The 22104-nt window shown below is 41.6% G+C and overlaps 1 long non-coding RNA gene across 1 annotated transcript in view; it reads left to right on the forward strand.

Annotated features, from left to right (window-relative positions):
- The first annotated feature begins 283 nt into the window (after positions 1 to 283).
- LOC147029650 (uncharacterized) overlaps positions 284 to 22104 on the forward strand; it is a 67311-nt gene continuing 45490 nt past the window's right edge. The window contains exons 1-2 of the long non-coding RNA XR_015055736.1: positions 284 to 525; positions 20055 to 20238. This is a non-coding gene — a long non-coding RNA (uncharacterized LOC147029650). The remainder of the gene's footprint in view (positions 526 to 20054; positions 20239 to 22104) is intronic.

Consider the following 22104-nt stretch of genomic DNA (forward strand, 5'->3'; position numbering starts at 1 on the left):
CATCCGGGCCTGACACGCGGTGCAATCACGAGTTGAAAAGGACGGTAATTAGCCGTGAGCTTGGGCGTGGGCCTACACGTCCGGCCCGCGAAACCGCGGTGGGGGGGGGAATCATTCGGTAAGGAGTGAGGAGGGTTGTTTGTTGTGGGTTGTGTGTGAATACCACTTCACTGATGACATCATAATGATCATCCTATATACCCCATGGGGAGTGCGTTTTTCGGTGGTTATGATAAATAAATATAACGTTTTTTGGCGCTATTTTATCGGGAATCGCCTTCGTTTTGCTTCAAACTGTGACGTCATTAGCAGCAGCGGAATTTGTTGGGGGGGAGGGGGTCGGTGGGAGGACGAGGAGAGTTTAAAGGGTTAACATTTAGAGTTCGGGTTGATGTTCTCGCATTTTCATTGCACCGATTGAAACGGCGTTAATGGAACGTTTACCTGTCCGGCGATACACCGGTACCGGTACAGGTCAAGGCATTTTTCAATGAGATCTCTTTACCTGTCCAATGCTACATCAAGGTAAATATTTCTGGTCGAGTCAAATTGTATTGGTAATTGTAAAAAAAATAAAAAACCGTTCGTGGTGTTTATTTTATTTATTTATTTATTTATTTTCATCACGGAATGTCCTTGCCTTTTGTACAAACGTCCCTTTTACATCATCCCTGGGTTTATAAACTGCATCTCTGAGCTCCCAACCATCGAACTCCTTTTAAAATTGAAATTATTATTATTTCTCAGTTTTTATTTCCTGTTCTTAAAGGTAAGTTCAGCTTTGGGCAAGATCAGAGATTTTGTATACGGCAGGATATCGAAATATGTTTGTGCCCCCCTTAACCACATCCTATCAATGTCCTTCCTTGTGCCTGATCTATCCTCCCCTTCATGCCTTCTCCTTGATAACCTTCACCCTTTTACTTTTATCCCCTCCATCCTGAAATTACTCCTATCCATTTACCTCTTTTCTCCCCCCCCCCCTTCTTTCTTGTCTCACCTTTTTAATTTTCTCAATTCGTTCTCTCTTTTGCACACGTAATATGTAGATGACCCTTCAAAAGGACCTCCATGATCAATCGGTAAAAAGGTAGTCTCGAGAGTTTCAAGACGTCCATTCCAGGTGAAACTCTAACCTTGTTTCACTTGTCATCCCGTTTGCATGAGCAGGTTTATCTTACCTTCATTATCCAGCTTGCATGGAACACCCAGCTTCAGGTGCATCGTATGTGGAAGCATGTGTCCAGTTCTGAACACTCACGACCCAACGTTTTCTGGAAAGACTCCAAGCATAGATACCCTCCTCACCAATTTTGCTTGTTCGGTTTTCTCAAACATACGACGATGTCCTGATGGCTCTTAGATTGGAGTGTTTTTCTAAAAGGAATAAGGAAAGTGCCTCTGTCCACTTTTGCTCGTGGAGGTAAAACCAATTTTGATCATGTGGCCCCTTTCTAAGTGTGCGCCCAGTGCCAAGGTGTCATTGGTGCCATTGCAAAACCAGTGACGACTGCTACTCTCTACGGGACCCTGATTAATCTCACCTCCTTGTAGGATCAGCCAGGGAAATATTTTATCACAAGTCTTGTTTCAACTGACTGGTCAGGCCTGATGTACACAAAGGTGGCAGCAATTTGGAACATGGTCAGGGTGATGACTTGCCAACTCATTGCTGAGGACAACTTTTTTATCCATTACATCTACCAATTGATGCTAGCAGAAAGGATACCCAGTTTAACATCTACCCAAGAAAAGGTGCACTCCCTGAGGCAACACCTCACCTGTGAAACACCTATCCAATAATTTGTCACCAGGTCAGAGATCTAACCAAGGCAACACTGCCCAAAGGCAAGTATACTACCTCTGCACAATCTTGGTGAACCATGCCATCACTGAAACTGATCCAACTACCGAACAAATTGTACCTGTACAAACATGTGCGAACACCAGCTGACCACAAACCGATTGTTTTTTGCTTCGAGTATTTGGTTCAGGAAGAAGGAAAGATTTATGGGATAAAGGGGTTAGTAGATAAAGGTAACCATGAAGGACTAACAAAGATGTCTCAGTAAATGGCAGTGTTCCAGCTGCAAGTTCAAACAAAGCGTTTTGAATATTACCTGGACTTTTATAAATGTTGAGTTGATCTAATAATTTCTGAGAAAATTTTGTTTTAATATTGTTCATAGCCTATACCCGTAGTCAGCTTTGTGTGTATTTTATTTTTATTTTCCTTTATTACATGAGCTGAAAATCCCGATTAAAAATGAGGGTGGAAAAGCAAATAATTTGTCTTGTAAAAAAAAATAAACAACCTCATATGAGCTTAGATCCTCGTCCTCTTAATGATGACGTCATAAAAACGAACATGACATCATTATGATGTATCAGGTTTGCGATAAATTATTATCTGTGCTAATGCCCGGCTTGATTCCCGCAAACAAAATTCAAACAGCTTGCCTAGTTTCGGAGATAATGGTATATGGGATTTCCATTAGCGGCGATATTATGACGTATATATATATACATATATATATATATATATATATATATATATATATATATATATATATATATATAATGTCAAGTTTCAGGAAGTTTCGATGAAAACTGTAGGCTGTGAAACAAAAAAGTCCACAAGAACAACAACGTGAGTAAAACTTAGAGATCCTCCACGAGGATCTAATAATATTACCAATAATAATAATAGAAAACAATATTTCATGTCGTTGAAATCGATGTATGATTGGTCGAAAATGATAATTAGTTTGGAACAAAGTCCAGGTCAAATCTGAACTACTTGGTAATTGGTCTTACCCAAAGGAGAGTGGTTGTTGTAATTGTGTTTGTGTGTGAATATGCAGATCAACTTTTGTGTAGATCAGGCATTCTGAGATCGAATGCAATCTATATAATGAGCAATCCTGCAGCCAAAAGCCCCTTTTTTTCTTCTTTTTCTATATATATATATATATATATATATATATATATATATATATATATATATATATATATATATATATATATATATATATATATATCTTCTTCTTTTGGCTGCTCCCGTTAGGGGTCGCCACAGCGGATCGTCCGTATGATCCGCATAGTGATTTGGCACGTTTTACGCCGGATGCCCTTCCTGACTTAACCCTGGTCACCTCTTACGACACAGGGATATGGTATACCTATTTTAACCAGGGTATACACCGGCCCAGTACACTGGTACTCATTTCGCTGACCTCGGAAGGATGACAGGCTGAGTCAACCCCCTGGTGTATTAATTCAGTGGCCCAACGGGGCTTGAACTCAGGACCTTTTGGATCCCAAGCCGCTGCCCGAACCACTGCGCCAACACCAGGCTACATATATATATATATATATATATATATATATATATATATATATATATATATATAGATATAGATATAGATATAGATATAGATATAGATATAGATATAGATATAGATATAGATATAGATATAGATATATATATATATATATACATATATATATAGATATATATATATATATATATATATATATATATATATATATATATATATATATATATATATATATATATATATATATATATATATATATATATAGACCACAAGGGGAAAACCAGAGATGTCACTTTTTATAAATTCCAGGGTTATTGCACCTGCCAATAGTTGGCAACATAAGGTTTCCTCTCACAATATTACTTTAACAAATAACCAGGGGTGTCACATAATTTATATGGTATAAAGTTTAGCCGTGCAATGAAAAAACAAGTGTTGTCAAAGCTGAACAAGTAGAAACCCAGAGTTGTCAGTACTTTACTCCTGGTTATCTCCCTTTCATTCATGTTAACTGTTCCACCATAATATTCAGAGTTGAGAAACTAAAAAATGAAAGGTTGTAAAACTTTCACAGCATAAACTCTGAGCACAACAATGGCCTATTTGGTTATATCATGGGCTCCATAGTTGGTGCATATCGTGGTTCAAGCCTGGTCAAACCTTTATTGTGACTTTTATGGGACCCACACCGTGGCTTAATGGTTAGCGCATCTGAGTACCCATCCTCATTCGATGTACCCACCGCCCAATCAACCTGCTAAGGTACATGAGGGAGTCACATGAGGTGACTTCGGCTATCGCGGGGGTGGTTTATCCTTGGTTTCCTCCCGGTTTTCCATCATATTAAGTAATACGGAGTATGAAATGGAGAATCCGTCGTCATATAAGCGAAATACCCTTGAGTATGGCGTTGAACACCAATCAAACAAAAAAACAATGACCGTTTAATGTTGAAAAAAATAATCTGTGATCACCAAAGTCATGTAATGTATCCTAATAAGCATGAATTTGCTACACATCCTGGGTTAAAATTGCATGGCAATTATTAAACAAGGGAATAACCAGTGATGTCAGTTTGCAACATTGATTCGTTCTTTGCTCTTGATTTAAATAACACAGAAGCTTGGCAAATGCTACATGCTTAATTTGATCGGCCAATGATCACTCTTCCTTTTACTGTAAAAGAAATCTTTCTGACAGTTATTAAACAGTCCACCAAAGTCTAGAAACTTTGTTTTTCAGTTTCTTCAAAATTGACTTATCCTGACATCTCTGGTTTTCCCCTTGTGGTCTTCATATATATATATATATATATTTATTTATTTTAAAATAGTTTTGTTTTTTAATTTAATCACAAGAAGTGAATGGTTGATTTGCACACCTGGTTGACCTTGGGCACAGTTCGACAAAGTTTTATAATTTAAATGTTGACTTTATACCTTAAATGGATCATGTCTGAGACAAGCCACACCTGCTCCTGATGGTTCTGTTCTTGCATATGGCAGCTTGGCTGCCGGGTAGCTGTCATTTCTTGGAAGCACAGCTGTGCCTCTCTGCACTGGCACTGAGATGTATCAGTAGTTTGTGCTAATGCATGTGTACATGGGTGTACCGAGGTGTGGTTAAGCAGAGTCATGTGACCCACCCATATTCCGATGCTGTGCTGTGCTGTGCCCTTGTCGGGATTAACCCTGCTGTTCCCACTTCAGAGCCTTCATCCCTGTCGATTGAGTACATTACAGTGGCAACGATGATGTCTTTTTGCATCAGCCTATTGTAAGAATATGCAATGGGGGATGATTGGGAAGACTATATCGATAATCTGAAGTAGTACTTCGTGGCAAACAAAATGGACACCGATGACGCTGAAAGGTGTCGAGCTGTATTACTGACCGTATGTGGCACCCCAACTTACAGCCTCATCAAAGATCTTCTTTCCCCAGCCAAACCTTCTGACAAGTCGCATGAAGAGTTCGTCAATCTTGTGAAAAGACATTATCACCATAAACCAGGTAAGATCGTCTTGAGATATAAATTTTATACCCACCATCGTCAAGGTAGTCAGTCAGCATCCGAGTTTGTGGCTGATTTACACCGACTCACCGAACATTGTGAGTTTACAGATAAACTCGAAGAGATGTCACGTGATTTCTTGATAATAGGCATCATTGACGACTCAATTTTGTGGAAACTCCTTCCTGAATCCGACCCCAATTTGGTTAAAGCCATGGAAATGGCCACTGCGTGTATGCAAACTGCCAAGAGCCTGCGTGTGATCTCTAACAAGTCAAAAGTTATCCAGCAGAACCCATTGGTTAACAAGGTAACCTTTAGCTACAAGCAAAAATGTTTTCGCAAGCCACCAAATTCACCTCCACCTCCTGACATTTCTGAATCTACCCGGAAGATTCGGGTAACTTGTTGGTGTTGTGGTGGTAATCATCAAGCTTTCCAATGTCAGTACAGGAATTATACCTGTGACAACTGTGGTAAGCGGGGACACTTGAAGTGTTGTTCTCCATCCAAGTCGGAGAACTTGTCTCCTGTTTATTACATTGGGGTGAATCTTGATGCAGCGGATAATAGGTCACAGAGCACAGCCTGCAGCCGAGAGTCAAGTGAGGAACTTTATGAGGTTTTCTCTGTTGGAACAAAGAGCTCTGATGCTGCAATTATAGTTGATGTAACAATCGATAAGATCCCAGTGAGGCTGGAAGTTGATACCGGCACTTCCAGATCAATTGTGAGCGAGAGCAAGTTCACCTCCGTCTACCCTCCGAGAAAGGCTCCTGCACTCCGGCCTGTATCTACTGACTTGAGAACATACACCAAGGAGGTGGTTCCTGTAGTTGGCTCAGCTAATGTTGCTGTAGGATATGGAAATGTCATTCATGTCCTGCCATTACTGATAGTGCGTGGAGAAGGACCAACCCTCTGAGGCAAAGATAGGTTATGAATAATCAGACTCAAATGGAGTGATGTAACAGTCTCCAACTCTGATACTGGATACAACAGCGTGCTCAAGTACCCTCGCTTGCTCAGTGATGGTGTTGGCACCTTTGCAGGTCCTAAAGTGAGGATTCGTGTTTCTGCAGATGCTCAGCCATTGTTCCATAAGGCTAGACCTGTGCCCGACATCATGCGATCAATGATGGAATGTGAGCTTGACCGCATGCAGAGAGAGGGCATCATCTTACCAGTCGAGTATTCCGACTGGGCAGCACCTATGGTTCCAATACTCAAAGCAGATGGAACAGTGCGCATTTGTGGGGACTACAAAACGATGATCAACCGCGATTCGAAGCTGGATGGCTACCCTTTGCCCAAAGCAGAGGATCTGTTCAGACATTGGAGTACCTTCTGTGTAACTGCCTTTCGGAGCTGCTCTTCCTCAATTGGAGTACCTTCTGTGTAGCTGCCCTTCGCAGGGCAGCTCACCGGATGACAGGATTGGGGTAAAGCCATCGGGAACCCCAATGTTTGATGATCGGAGGGAAACCACGAGGTAATCTTCCCGGGTCAGATTGCGGTTGTGTGTGTCGGGGTGGTGCTGAGTTGTCTCCACCAGACGGTGATATCCTTGGGTTAACCTGAGGCAGTCCCTTCAGATGGGTGCCTGGAATATCTTAGCCCCAAGAGAGGATGATCACCTGTCTCTGTTATCATCTGAGCTCAAGCATTTGGACATTGGTATTGCAGCACTCTCTGAGGTTCGGAGACCGGATTGCGGCGAGATCATGGCGGGTTGCTTTACACAGCTTCTTCGGATCGAGACACCCTTATGTGTGGCCAGACATTCACTAAGTTTGACTTGACCATTGCCTATGATCAAATGGAACGATGATTATTCCAAGCCCGATACATGCATCAACACTCATCAAAGACTCTACATGTACAACAGATGCCCATTTGGCATATGATCTGCTGCACCAATCTTCCAATGCAAGATGGAGACATGATTGAAAGCTGTCCCAAAGACAGTCGTATTTGAGGGTGACATACTAGTGACTGGCAAGTCACAACATGAACACCTCGTTAACTGAAACAAAGTCCTCAATCGGCTGTCACAAGCTGAGTTGTGCCTAAGGCATGAGGAGTGTACCTTTTAATGCGCGTGAAGTTGAATACCTGGGTCATCAAATATGTAAAGACATTTTTCCCTCTCCGAGCAAAGTTGAAGCAATTGCGAATGCAACAATGCCACAAAACATTTCAGAACTTTGTGCATTCCTGCATATGTTGACCTACTCCTTGTCAGGTCAGGTCAGATTATGTCTGTGATTTGCCACAGGGACCGTGTAAACTTGTACTAACCTGTTCCAAGGTCGGGTTGTCGACAACTAAACCGTCTCCCCCGCCAAGTCTCTTGGTGAGGAGGGTGGATGATATGGACACCCAGCAGGATGAAGAACCAAACCTGTCAAAGGGCGGAGGAGCTCCTTGTGAGCCAACGGCCATCCATATCTGGTGCCCAACAGTGTCTGTGGATGTCCTCCTGCAGTTGGGCTACTTTTTATTTGGAGGTTGGTGGCAGGATTTGCACTCAAGCCACTGTAAAACCCTTCATTCCACAAAACATTTGAAAAGCATTAAAAAATCTGAAAACGCACTCCATGGGAGTATCTCCTGTGTCACTGCCCTTCGCAGGGCAGCTCACCGGATGACAGGATTGGGGAAAAGCCTTCGGGAACCCCAATCTTTGGTGATCAGAGGGAAACCATCGGGTAACATTCCCGGGTCAGATTGCGGTTGTGTTGGGGTGGTGCTGAATTGTCTCCACCAGACGGCAGTCTCTTTGGGTTGACCTGAGGCAGTCCCTTCAGATGGGTGCCTGGAATATCTTAGCCCCAAGAGACGATGATCACCTGTGTCTGTTATCATCATCTGAGCTCAAGTGTTTGGACATCGGTATTGCAGCACTCTCTGAGGTTCGAAGACCAGATTGCGGCGAGATAATGGTGGGTGGTTACACCCACTATAATTGTTCTGGTCGCTCTGATGGTTACCATTCCCAAGGAGTTGCTGTCGCTGTGTTCAATTAGCTGACTCCAATGATAATTGAGGTAACACCGGTCAATGAGCATATTATGAGACTAAGGATTCATCTCTCCTTCGGTGTCATTTCCCTGGTCTCTGTTTATGCTCCGACTGAGGCGAGTGATCTCACCGTGAAGGACGCAATCTATGCCATGCTCGATCCTGCAGTTGATAGATACTCTTCTTGTCTTGGGGGATTTCAAAGCATTGACTGGAACTGATAAGGATGGTTATGAGACATGTTGATCCCCATGGGTTTGGAACTGTGAATCGGAATAGCACCAAGTTCCTTGACTTTGCAAGAAGTCATGGATTTTGGGTTGCTGGTTCATGGTTCCAGCACACACAGGCTCATCACTGGACTTGGTATTCTGACGCTGGTGGTGTGGCAAATGAGATTGACCATGTGATTGTTGATGGTCACTGGAGGATGATCCAGAACGGCAGGGTCTACCGGAGAGCTCAGTTCCTCAATACTGACCACCGGCTTGCAGTAGCAACTCTGAAGTTGCAGCTTAAATCCAGGAGAATGGTACCATCCCAGTCAAGAATAGATGTTGGCAAGCTCAAGGATGTGAGGGTAGCTGAGGAGTTTGTGAACAGGCTGAGTGGAAATTTTGAGGGACTGGGTGCTTTGGGGGATTCTGAAGAGTTGTGGAGTGCTCCAAGACCACCATCCTTAATGTTGCCGGAAGATTTCTTGGATCTCACCGTAGGGTGAATAATACATCTTGCATTACAGTCTTCTTACACCAAACATGGGCTCAAGTCTTGTTGGGTTGCTTTACGCAGCTTCTTCGGTTCGAGTGTGGGAGGGTCAATTCTTTATATAATCCTAACCACCTGGGTTTAGTTGATTAGGTGAGAGCTGATTGGCTATTACCTCCATTTTCAGGTGAGAGATGTGGGTGGGTCTTTCTATATATATATATATATATATATATACCGGGCGTGGTGGCGTGCGCCTGTAATCCGGCTACTCGGAGGCTTGGGTTGGAGGATCGCTTAAAGACGGGTGCTCTGCGCTGGGCTGCGCTATGAGAGGGTGTAGGGCAGCCCAGAATCATGGCGAAACCCAATCCTTATCCCTGTGTCGTAAGAGGCGACCAGGGTTGCGTCAGGAAGGGCATCCAGCGTAAAACCTGTGCCAAATCAGTATACGGATCATAACGGATGATCTGCTGTGGCGACCCCTAACGGGAGCAGCCGACAGACGAACAACAACACAACATATATATATATATATATATATATATATATATATATATATATATATATATATATATGCACATATACATACATTGATGTATATATTGCAAACACACATACATATAGAGGCCCTGCTTGGAGGAGTGATTTAAGCGACATTTTTTAATGATATGATGATGATAGGGGAAGGGTTAAAATAGTGCTATATGGCATTAACTCCAAAATGGCCGATGTGTCCCTTTCATCACTCCTCCTCGCGGCGCCTCATATACATACATAGATGTATACATACATAAATTGCACACATGCACACATTACTCGTTTTATTTATTTATATTTAATACATATTATATATGTATATATATATACCAGTGAAAAAAGGATCTTTTATAACATGTAATTTGTGTTGTGGTGGTGGTTTGTGTGTTGCTTCCATGTACTTTTATGTATTTGTTTTTCTCTTGCTTTGAGAGGTATTAACGATGTATAATTTTGTGTCCTTCGAAAGTGTTCCTGCTGTTGTGGAATAACATGTTACCTTTGCAACTGCTGCATTGAGCTCCTGATCCTGCTTCTTCTTCTTCAATCATGGAAAGACAGGCTTTTAAAAAGGGCACCTTTGTCATGAAATGGACACAAATATTTATTCGAAGTAAATTGATTATTAGCTTTCTGACAGTACAGTTTTAATTTTTCTACGACAGCAGAATCCGTTACATTAAAGCTTGAGATCCTGGGTCTTCATTGCGTGACGGATGGATGCTTCTCCTTTTAGAACGAGTAACAACTCTGGAAGCGAAAAAGGTGTCTATCTGCTCCCTCTGGCAGCGGTCAGTGGTTAAATCACTTGCACTATTCTCTGTGTACGTGTGAAATCGCAAGTAGGCTCCCCATTTTCATGTGGGGTGAGGGAGGGGAAATTTTGTGCACATGACATGACCCAGCGTAGCTTGAGCACATATGCAAAATCTGGTGGAGACTGGCCCAGCCGTTTATGATTCTATAATGATCAGACGTACATGCAGATTGTTGCCTTATTTTAGTTAGGTGTGCGTGCGTGCGTGCGTGTATGCATGTGCACTGCATCCCTAAGCATGCCATTTTCTTTTGACTGCATCAGGATGACTGCAGATGCTTCAGTTATAGCAGAAAGATTTTGAGGGCTACATGTGTTCTGCATGACAGATGAAACAAAAATATTTTTCTACGCAAGGACAACACGATGCACGATTTCAGTTCTTTACCAACCGTCAGTTCCAATTTAGCCCGGCCACCTGAAGACACTTTTGCCAGGTTTTTCTCTGACATGTCTTGAGATGTAAACGACTCCTTCAAATTGAATTGCACCAGTCTGATGTAAAGGAAAGTCAATAAATATATAAATAAACGACTGACATCTTGGCCACCTCAAAATCCTTGTCAAAAATTAAACATTAGAATCCTACATTGTATCTGCATTATGTATACAGCCGAATATAAATGGCAAAAGTGCCAGTTTCCCTCATTGTGCCTTGGCCTGTTGCTTGTTCAGCAAAGTGTTAATGCCTTAATGAAAAAGGAACCTTCGTACATGAGTCTGGGGATACTTATACAAATGCATCGAGACAAATTAATCTTTACACCCATAGTAATCATACTTTATTGGGCAAACAAACCGCATGGACACCTGCGTGCATGCGTGCATGCGTGCATGCGTTTACAAGTACAATTTTAATTGTTTATACAATTGGCTGTTCAATTGGAGTCGGTTTCCTTGGCTTTTTAATCTGTATGTCATCCCATGGAATAGTTCTATAAGCTAAGCACCAAACATATGAAAGCCCTGGAGAGGTGTCGTAAAGAAAACTGGCTCATCAATAAGTCCGTGGTGGAATATAACAGCAGAAAATTAAGATGGTTCAAAAATCACACTTTCAGTGATGTCTGATATTGATTTCTCATCAAGATATGGACTTGCTGATCATCATTATAAATTTGAGTGCACCTTTTTTCTTTCACTTCTGGAACAATTAATTTGATATTGCAGCATGAGTCTGAGCTTGTTGCATAATATGGTTGTTTCAGGATACATGTTGTTTAAATATGAAAAAGCTCTGAGTCTGGGAGTTCGGCAGTTCAATGTCGGGTCATACCAAAGACTTAAAAAAATTAATTGTACAATATTCTTGCTTGGTTGAGGCTCAGCATTCGATGCTAGAGCATGGATGTACACCTGGACGCCGTGGGTTGGCATCCCATGGAGCCAGTGCGAGATTTCTTCTTGATTGCCTTGCTGACTAAAAAGGAAAAATGATGTGACAAGAGGCTCCTATTGTACTCCAGGAGGTTGCATCACTTTCCCTAATGTCACCTGCTGTCGGTATAAAAAAAGAAATATCACTTGTAGAGAGATACTTGGCGAAATGGAGCAGCATTTGGTCGAGCATATACCTCCGCCAGGTTGAAGAGTTTACATTTTGTATGCCACTGATAGGTTGGATCTGAATCGGGACCTTCAACAAAATCGAATCGGGTTGTTCTTGTCACCGAATCAACTCGTCCACCTCGTTTTGTAATTCGTCCACAACTTTTTGAGATTTCAGATGATGCATAGTTTTTGGCCCGATCTCTTAGTGGTGAAGAATCGCTTTAAAAATTCTCGTATCTGGATCCGGATTCGAACCTTCACCAAAGTTGAATCAATTCGTCCTTGTCACACTCCCAACCTGTCCACCAAGTTTCATATGAATCTATCCATATCCTTTTGAGATATTGTGATACGTATCATTTTTGGCCTTACTCTCGATGGTGAAAAATTGCTTGAAAAATTATCAGATTTAGATCCTCATAAAAATCGAATCAATTGGTCTTTGCCACACACCCAATGTGTCCACTAACTTTAATCCGAATCCGTCCATGACTTTTTGAGATCATGCAATATCGGTTTTAGCCCCATCTCTCAATGGTGAAGAATCGTTAAAAAAAATTCTCAGATCCAGATTCGGACCCTTACTGAAATTCAGCATTGCTGTCCTTGGCCAATCAACTACAGACACACACATTTTTTTGAGAACGATTGCTTGAAAAGTGTTGCCAAAAATCGTGTGACTAATAAACAGACAGACAGACTGACAAGCACTCCAAACCAACCTACGGGTTAGGAAACAACATTAATTGGAACATGCAGGGCTCAAATATGTTGCTCTGAAATTAAAAGATTACTCATGTTTTCGTTTTCTATAATTCACAAAATAAATGTTCAACAAATGAATAAAGCAAAAAAAATTTTTCACCAAGTTACAATTGTATGTGTCAGTCCTTACATGAGTCTCAGACCTTCCATAAAAAAATCGAAACAATGTAATGTCTCAATCCCAGTGACATCTCCAAGTTGTTTTCAAACCAAGGAAAGCATGAATAGCTGTTTGATCTGCTATTCAAATGTTTGTCGGGTAAATAGAAAAGTAACCCGAAAAGAACAAACTTATTTTATTTTTTTTGAAATTGAGTTTTGGAAGGTGCAAGGCATGCAGAAGGACGTAGAATTATCGTGAAACATACCAGGACCCTAACCAAGACATTTGGCCATTCATTTGTCGAACATTTATTTTGAAAAGAACTCGAAGGTGAATTATAGAAAACGAAAACATGAGTAATCTTTTAATTTCGGAGCAATATATTTGAGCCCTGCATGTTCCAATGAATCTTGTTTCCCAACCGGTTGAGTGAAGAAAGAGTCCTTCTTTCATGTCATTCATTTGTTTAAATGTTGAGCAAATGTGCAGGGTTAGCACAATTTTTCTTTTTTCTCCTTTTTTATTTAAAAAAAAACCATTTATTTAATTAATTCTCAGCTCAATAATTGTACAATTTTACTTATTTCTGTTCCCTTTCTGTGAAATAATATAAGTCCAGCAATGCTTTAGGTAGTGATTTCCCCCCAAAAAAGAAGAAAAAAAAGACTTGCTTAAATAAATAAATAAACAAACAAACAAACTTTGATAAACCGTGTGTTTATCAACTGCATTAAACTAATTTCTCAACTTCATTTCAATTGCTTCTCTAATATACAGTATATCATGGGATTGCATAATTGTTGCACGTGAGGCTAAATAGAGTCGAGGGTCTTGCTGCTTTTTTTTTTGGTGGGGGGGGGGGAATTGTAATTAGAAAAATTTGATGCAATGTGTAATAAGTATGGTATTTTGAATTGTGCCTGAGAGTAAAAACAGTAGTTGCTTTACTGCAGAGCAATATTGAAAACATCACAACAGATGAACCACAACTAACAGAGCATGGCGCAACTACCAAAGAACATTGTTGGGGTTGTTGGATGGTACTGTTTAACATCCTCTTTTATCCTCTCTAGCAGAGTCTGCTTGAGTATCTCATCCATTTTTCTTGGTGTACAAGCCATGCAACTTGTTGGTTGTGGGTTGACCTTTGACCCATTATGCACTTTCCATAAATTTGACTTTGTTGGCTCTGCCTTTGGAAATTGCCCTGATCTCAGACAATCTAATCTGCTGCTTCTGATGATTTAGGATCAGGTTGAATGGTGTAGTGTGGCATACTTACCTTTGAACTGTCTCGTCTTGGTTCTGTTCCTGAGCCTTTACAGATCCATTTATAACGTCGTCCACTCTTGTATACTGGACTTCTTGGGTAATTAATATAAACTGTTGGATTGGTCTTTCCTGGGCAGGGCGTTGCATCATAAAGTGTACCGTCCTTCGGCTGGACGTTAAACGGGGCGTCCCATCTGCCGGCATTAGCTGGTGGACGCTAAATATCCCACAGTGTCTTTCGATGAAGTGAAAGCGAGCTATTGCCGGCAGCCTGGCCAAGTTGCAAATTCCTTCCCCGACTACCACTAGGAAAACAAAGGTAAACCACCCAGTGCAATTTTTTTTCCAGGGGACAGCTTTGACACTACTCACCTGCTGTTTGGCAGAGCAAGGTGGAGAAGAGAAAAGAGAGGAGATTTCATGTTGGTAAAACACAGGTGGGAGGATAAACGCCCCCCCTTTTTTCCTTAACCCCAACCCCCTCACTTCCAAACTATGAACCAATGGTCCTGCATGAATGAAACTCAGCACACAGTTTTGTTCCTTTCTGCATAGCTTCCCAGCAATGCATGAGTTTTTTTGCCATCGGGACGGAAGTCAAATTTTCAATCTCGGATAAGTCTCTGCCCTAACAAAAACACTCGATGTAATATAATATATCAGGCTAACTACAGCAATCGTTCATCAAAATGGAATGAAAAAGTGTATAAAAAAAAATAAGTAAATAAATAAAACCCCAAAAAGCTGTACTGAGTCATAAATATTGGATTCGGGCCAAGTTCAAATTCAGGTTGCCTTGTTTGAATTCCCATCTGAGTACATCGTTCATGATGCTGTTATTCCAGGTTCAAATACCATATACTGGTCCAGATTTATGCATTGTCTGCAAAAGTCCTTGCAATTGATGTAAAAGTATGTCTCGACAAATGTCCTTGTGTTGCACGTCGTGTGCGTACAAGGCTCCTCCCGAGCCTTCGAGAATTGTTAAAAAGAATACCAGAAATCCAGATGGAAAGAGCCATGTTTTTGTTTTTCTTTGACATGTCACATGATCAATCTCTGGCTCTAGTTTAGTTTGTACTTCCACAAATGTCAGCAATTCAATTACCGACTGCAGAATTTGTGAATTCTTCATTCGTCTGCAGTTGATGATGAAGGTGTGAGTCAGTTGGAAACTTTTTTTTCTTTCTTTTCTTGAGCAACACAAGCACAGTATTGCAGGTGACTGCCAAGATATCGGATCCAGTTCGGTTGCATCAAGTCACATCATTGCAAAGCTGTTTAACTGACTGCTGTGGCGGCTGCACTGCTGTGGGTTTTTGAGAGCAAGTATAACAACCGTTGCTGGAAATTTCGCAAGTAGAACCAAATGTCCTCAACAGTAGAAAACACTGTTGGGGTCTGCAATCAAGGTAATTAATGAAATAAGCAGGTTACATCAGACTGTAAACTATACTTTATCAACCTTCAAATTTGCAGTGAGAAAACGGGAACTCTCAAGAGTGCCACTGTCACTGCTTACCAGGAACCACCTGTTTCACAAAGTCTTCTCGATTAAACAGCTGTCTCGAGGTCCGACAAGATGAGGCAGAGTTAGCGCATTTACCGTTTGAGCTGTCTATCGTGGGTTCGATTCCCGACCCAACTAAAAACTGTCTGGTGCTTCATGGGCAAGGTGTTTTATAATAAAGTGTGCCAACCCTCAAATTGACCAAGCTGGGTGTCCTGTCTGCTAGATGTTAAATGTTCTACTTCACCTGATGTTGGCTTAGTGGTTAAGGTGGCTGGCTTGGGACCTTAGGGTCCTGATTTGAGCCCCTATCTTCCGTTGAATTAACACCAGGTGGGGTTGACAGCCTGTCATCCGTCCGAGGTCGGCAAAATGAGTACCGGCTTACTGGGATGATAACAATTTGGGGTAACCTGCGTCGGAGTGGCGACCCATCCAGGACTGTGCTTCTCGCAAATGAAACTACCTCGGCAGCCATATTTGCCTTTTCGACACAAAAGGAATGGTATTATTATTTTATTATTGTTATTGAATATTCCACTCCTTTCTTTCATAAAGGGTCCGCACCAATTAGCATTGGCACCCTGAACAAATTATACAAACCAAATGTATACGATGCACATATTGTTGCAACAATGTGAATTCCTGTTATTTGTTGTGATGTTTGATGGATGTGAATGGTTGATTATGTTATTATTGTTGTTTTGGAGGATTCGGAATTTAATACATACACGATTATTATTTTGCCATCTAATCAGTTGGTATTTGCAGTACAAGTTCAGTAAAGAGTGGACATTTTGCGAACTACTTTAGGTTGATGAGTGCAAGAAGAACAAATATGTATAGCCAGTAAATGATGGTCAGCAAGACTTGTTTTGGAGCATAGATTTGCCTCTGCAGGTCGAGGCCTTGTCTGTCAGTCGGCTGTGTTGTCAGGCCTTCATGGGTTTGCCTGAAATGTTAAAGGTGATCTGTCCACGATTAGCTCCGCAGGAAATATATAAACCTTCTTGATGCATTGGACACTGGCAGGAATATGGGGCAAGGAAGTGGGGAACGGGTGGAGGTGGTAGGAAGTAGAATATATATATATATTTTTTTTTTGACGAGGCTTCAACAGTCACGTGCAACTCGATCATGGTTTGTGTATTTTTCATTCCCCATTGTGGAAGCTGGAGGACAAAGTGCTGGCATTAAATGTAAATTAAATTTGTACAGCGATGATGTGCATCACATTTTTTTTTTTATTTCTTTCTTTCCACTTGGCATTCTGAATAAAAGGTCCATCTCTGTCCTGTTAAGTCAGTTACCTTTCTCCCTGGTTTGCTTCGGCAAAGACACATTCAGGATTTTCACACAAATACTTTTGACTCGAGCCAGAATTTTCAGCTATCTTTCAAGAGCAAGTACCTAATTGCATTGCCCGGAAGGCTTCTGCAGTTGACTGTGGCCAGCGAAACACTTTGAGCAAGTATATAAGGACCAGATGGTGGGAATTGGCGGTGAAACACGTCGATGCATCTGTGTTTGCCTAGGAGGCAAAGACTTGGGAAGGTGTGTCGACAGGAAATAGACTCATACGTTTGCCTTGTAGATGAGAGCATGGTACACAGCCCCCTAATGAGATATGCGATCTTTCAAAAAAATAGCAGCTGCTCAGCAAGCATTTCAGTATTTCTTCCTCCACTTGAATATAAAATAAAGAAAGATAGGTTTAATTTCTCCTTATCCCATTATTGGCTCCAAGAAAGAAAAAAAAAATCAATGATGCAAATTCAAATTAATTTGTGCTTGGGGGGGATAAATGTGCATACCAAATGCACAGACGATACCTTGGAACTCTCAGCTTGTCATCCTATCGGTTTAACAGATGAGAGATATTTTGGAGGTTTCCACCTACTATTAAGTTCAGTACCCCAAGGAATGCCAGGTTGTCAACCCATTGTACAGTTCATACTGATAATAATTAAAAAGACGATTACAATCCATTGTTGTGGACTTTTTGATTGTTTGAGCATTCAAGCTGAACATGACATCGGAACTTGGATAATAGGACGCAATAACAAACCAGAATCATGTAAAGCTCATCAAGTTTATCTTAAGTTCTGCTGACTGCTGCTTTTCCAAGACCTTGTTCCCAAAATTCTGTTAACCAATGGAATTCAGATGCTGTTCGAGTAGTAGCTGAGAAAGCCTTGTGGACTACATGAACCCACTCATCTCATGCCGAAGAAAAGAACGTTTGGCAATTCCCTAAGCTGAAAACACACAGCAGGTGCAAAGCCAGGTGGCCGGATATAACGTCTCTGGGTGGGAAGGAGAGAGAGAGAGAGCGCATTCTGAAAATGATTTTCGGAGGACATCATGCTGGATGTTTCTCCCCAGCTGAGGCCATGAGAGCAGGTGTGGAAGTGTGTTGTTGGCAGGATGAATCTAGTCCCCCCAACTCGATCTCCCCATGGCTTGGTTACGTCGATTGCCAAGTCCATGAATCGCTCCAAGTCGTGCAACTTGTGCATGGAATTAATAAGTTGCTACGGTGACAGCCCCATGGGCCCCCAAAATGAGCAATTTGCTTAACCCCTTGACTGGGTGCTGCCACCACCCTTTTCTGGGCACTGAGTTTTTTTTTTTTTTTTCTCCTTCATTGCTTTCTCTTCCCATCTGTTGTTCCGTCCATTTGTTTGCTGTCCGCAGCCTTCGAGATCTGGCCCAGGCTCTTGAGGCCTCAAGTGGCCAGAGCCCCCTCTGGCCAAGGGAACCCAAATGCTAAAACAGCAGGGGCCATGATTTAAAGCAAGCAAGAGTAATTTGGCTGCTCTGGTCAGGTTTGGCACTTTCTTTTTTATAATTTATTTTTTATTCTGTTTTTTTTTTTTTTTTTAGCCAAATGTCATGTTCCAGGAATCTTGTTTTGGAAATTTATACTGTGGTTTGAGGTGGCATGTTCTCGTGGGATTATTTTGCTGTTACTTGTGTTATCCAAAGCCTGTAAAGGAGAGAGATTCCTTTTCCTTTTCAGCATCTGAAGCCTAGAGCTCCAAGAACACTGTTGGTATAGGTCTGGAATAAGTCTCGGTTCATATGCAAGGTGGTGTCTAGTGCAACACTGTGTGGATATCAAGGCTCTGGGTGAGTGAAGCCTCAGAACATTAGAAGAAAATCCAACATTTTCTTTTTACAGAAGGATGAGGTTTGGAAGGCATTTGACCACTGCAAAATAAAAAAAAAAGCCATCAAAATTCACTTTATATAAAGGGCATCCTGCCTGCTGAATGAATAGTAGGAGTCAAACCTGCAAATGTTCCTTGGCATTGGATCACTAGAGTGCTGTTTAATCTTTATGACCCACAAATAATGTATTCGCTTTTGTAGATCATGTTTATGTCGGACAATGTTGCCTGGCATAATGAAGCTTGTTCATTAGAATGTTGGAAAGGTGTTTGTTTATTTTATTTTTTAGCTTGCACAGCTCTTTTTATTTTATTTATTATTTTACATCATCACCATATCTCTGTTTCTGGTGCTTCAATCATCATGATTTCACTCTTTCATCTTGTGACCTGACGTGTGTGTGTGTGTGTGTGTGTGTGTGTGTGTGTGTGTGTGTGTGTGTGTGTGTGTGTGTGTGTGTTTCTCCTCCATAACACCAAAACCATGAAACCTAATGGCCCCAAACTTTGCGTGTATGCTAAGGAAACTCAAAGGGAGTGCATGAATGAAAATTGGGTGTTTGGGTTAATTAAAACACCCCTTTTGAAGACAATTGACGGCCTTATTTAATTATTATTTATCAAGGTTCATCCTCTGTCATGCTGCTCACCTTTGCTGGGTGTTAAATCGCCATTTTGTTCGGCCTGCTCAACAATGCCTTGAGTTGGAACAGGCTGCAACGGTTTATTAATGAAGTGCTCAAAATGTTTGTTTTTTTCCCACTTTTCTTACTCATGTCATCGAAAGCCTGATCTACATACCTACACATATTCGGACGTTGACTATCTCCAGGTGGTATTTGTCTCTGGACATGATGTGTCTTGGAGACTTTTTTTCTCCGGAAATGTCCGGCCGTGTTAATCTCTGGGAGGAATTTATAGTATGACCGGTATAAAATGGACTTCAGACATTATTTTGTTTCCATCTTCACTGTTGTTCTATGCAGAATAATTTTGATGAGACAATATGAATCGTAATTCACACTCCACTGCACGTCTGCCTTCCCTTCCTCTCATGCTGCCTTCCCATTCCCCACTCCTCTTCACTCTCACTCCCTCTCCTCTTTCTCTCCCCCCCCCCCCGCTTCCCCCTCTCTTAGTATTCCCATCAGCGAAGCGACGGATGGTATTTGCTTGTTTAGAATAGATGGATAATTCAGTGTGATAAGGTGGGATCTGTTCATTTGCACCATTTCAGAAACCTGTGAAAGCAAATGCAAGAATCGCAGCTACAAGAAAGAAAGACCACCCATACACCCTCCATTCCCCTCTCCCTCCACACACCACACACCACCCTCCACCTGAACCCCCTTCTTCCGTGAGAAATAATTACCAAGGTCGGCATTTTATCGATTCATCAATTTCAAGTTCTTCAAGCCCAGGTATTCGTCTGATTCCTTTTTGAGAACTTACTCTGGTTTTCCTCCACTGGCCTTTTCAGCTAATTCGATTTGCCAAAACACCTGTGACAGATCTCTCTTTTGTATCTGTTTTGAATCTCTGATTTTGAGTATGTCCACAAATTATCACTACTTATCAATTGAACAAGGTTCCCTGCATGAATTATATCAATATCTATCATTTTAATGTTCCGTCACTGTAGCGTTTGTGGTTAGATGCCTTGAGAAACAGCAAGCCCACAACTTCAAATGTGATTGATATGTTATACGCTCCAGGACTGACTATCATCAGATTCTAGTATTCCATCATGGGCCATATATTAATCAAGGATGTACAGGGAGCAAAGATCGTGGGGTTCGGGGTGTTAGGGGGGGAGGAGGAGGGGGGCATCAAAGTTGACAAATAGAGGAAGTAAAACTGACTAAAAATGGTGGAAAAGGATTGAGGAGAGGAAAGTCATGTTATTTGGCATATGGCGAGAGGTGGGGGGCAGGTCGTTTCAAAATTGTGATTTTTTGGGGGGGGGTTGGTGTATGTAATGAATACATGCCCCCATCATCATAGCATTAACTGAAGTTGTCATAAATATCAGGCCCACAGTAGAAATAGATAATTTCAAACAAATAGCAAATTGGAAACGATGGATGGAGTGAACAATAATGTTGTTCGGAGTTTTCTAACCACCATAGAAAACGTGGAGAGTTCCCACGGTGGTTATCGAACTTCGATCTACGTTCTGTTCATTCCATCAATTGTTCCACCTGCCCACTCACACATCGCAAAACTAGCCTTCATGAAGATTCATTTTGCATGAAGCAAATTTTAAAAACTGGTCTCTTTCATTGTTCCCAGTCTGTGCTACTAATGAAAATACCAAATAAAAAATGGTTCTTTGAGTGACGTTGATGCAAACCACGATGAACTTGTGTTCCAAACCTGTCGCTTTTTGTACACACCTTAAACAGTCGCACCCAGCTGTTCCTGGACTCTGTGTCCTGTTCTCCTGACAAGGTGGAGAGCTTCCTTTCAAACCTCGACTCTGATTCTGCAACCGGTCCAGACGGCATCAGCCCACGTGTCCTAAAAACCTGCTCTGCTGCTCTTGCTCACCCTCTCTCTTATATTCACCCTCTCATTTGCTCAAGGTCATCTGCCATCCACTGGGAAATCAGCAAACATTACTGCTTTGCATAAAAAGGTGCAAAGACAGATCCCTGTAACTACAGACCAAACAGCCTTCACCCAATCAGCAAGGTTATGGAATCCATCGTCACTGCAGACATTAAATCCTTTCTCTTCTCCATTGGCTTGGTTTCCAATCTTCAACTTGAATTCAGACTAGGTCACTCTACCCAAGATATGCTACTTCTGCTTTCCCAGCAATGGATGGAGATCCTCAATGCCAGACATAAAATCAGAGCGATCTCCCTTGACATATCATGTGCTGTTGATACGATCTGACACCTCACACTGCTCACCAAACTCTCTTCCTATGGTATCCAAGGACATTTCCACTCATGTCTCAGACTTCCTCTCCTATCACACCCAATGTGTGGCCCTTAACGGAGTTCTCTAATCCCCTCTTCCTGTCCAGGCTGGAGTTCCTCAAGGCAGTGTTTTGGGCCCTGTTCTTTTTCTGGTTTTCATCAAATATCTCTCAGATTCTCTGGAAAATCCTCTTTATCTCTTTGCTGATGACTCCACCCTCTACCACACCATCTGTCATCCCTCAGATCGGCAGGCAGCAGCCTCTTTCCTCTACAGATCTGGATAAAATCACAAGCTGGTCCAATCTTGGAACATGCCTTTCAATCTTGACAAATTTCAGGTAAGGTCAGGTCAGGTCA

Source organism: Eptatretus burgeri, chromosome 3 (genome assembly GCF_056783735.1).
Source record: "Eptatretus burgeri isolate ZD-2024b chromosome 3, Ebu_testis_v1, whole genome shotgun sequence".
Classification (NCBI taxonomy): domain Eukaryota; kingdom Metazoa; phylum Chordata; class Myxini; order Myxiniformes; family Myxinidae; genus Eptatretus; species Eptatretus burgeri.